Genomic DNA, 1,081 nt, shown 5'->3' with positions numbered 1-1,081 from the left:
CAGGTCTACAGATGTAGTTGACCCCTGACCTGAATGGTTAAACCAATCCTCCACTTCTTTGTTACTTTTCGATGGTCTTAGGATTTGTCTTATTGCTTGGAAGGTGGCTTCATCAGGTAGTGTCTCCTTGTATTTTTCAGCTTTCTCAAAGCATCTTCGAAGGCATTCCATTGGATTGCTGGATATTTCCATTGCCTCATCATCACTACTATCCTCTGAAACAAATCCACTCCTCTCCTCTTGGACTCTGGAAATAATAGCTAGGGAGAAATCCTCCCTTAAATAAAACACACTTTGCACATCATGTAAGAAGATATAGGTCCTATCTCCAATCCTGAAGTCAGGCACAGCTGGCAACATCATCTGAGCATGCTTCTTAGTGAAGTTACTGACATCCAATGGAAGTTTGATTTCTGTGGTTTTCACAGAGAGCATCTTACTTCTTTGTACTTCAATTGCCTCAACCTCAAGGTCGACTGTGTCTTCAACCTCCTCGACTTCCATTTGCACAAAGTTAAGGAACTTTTAGGGAAATTTCAAGCTGTACAATTACATCATGTCCCTCGAGCAGAAAATTGTCTCCTCGCATTCCTCATCTGGTGCTGCATCTTGCTCCTCTAACACCTCATCAGGATTCTGCATGAGGAATCCAAACAGGCTGTTGAGGTAAATCATAAAGCCAAAGGCTTCCTGAATGAGTTTGCATTCTTTTTGGTGCAAAGGGAAGACTGAATGTCGGCAAGAGGGTGGTAATTCCCTATACTTCTTCACTCCCTGTCCCTTTCCACCACAGTCATTTAAATGCACAAGAGTCATAGTAGGCAGAACAACCCTTCCTACCTGCACCATCACTTCAAACTTATCTCTGTAGGACTGCAAGAAATTACTGTGCTGAGCTAAAAGGTCTTCAATGTCAAACTTTGGATTAAACATAGAATGAACTAGATCATACTTGTCCCCAGCACCACAAGATGCTGCAAAATCAAACAGCCTCTCATCAGTTGCAGCTGGGTCTTCCAGAGAAGACACATCCTCCTTTTCTTTACATTTTGTACTTTCTAGTACATCTGCATCATCTGAG

Source organism: Adiantum capillus-veneris, chromosome 23, assembly GCF_014529385.1.
Source record: "Adiantum capillus-veneris isolate H3 chromosome 23, ASM1452938v2, whole genome shotgun sequence".
Classification (NCBI taxonomy): Eukaryota; Viridiplantae; Streptophyta; class Polypodiopsida; order Polypodiales; family Pteridaceae; genus Adiantum; species Adiantum capillus-veneris.
This window is presented reverse-complemented; position numbering follows the sequence as displayed.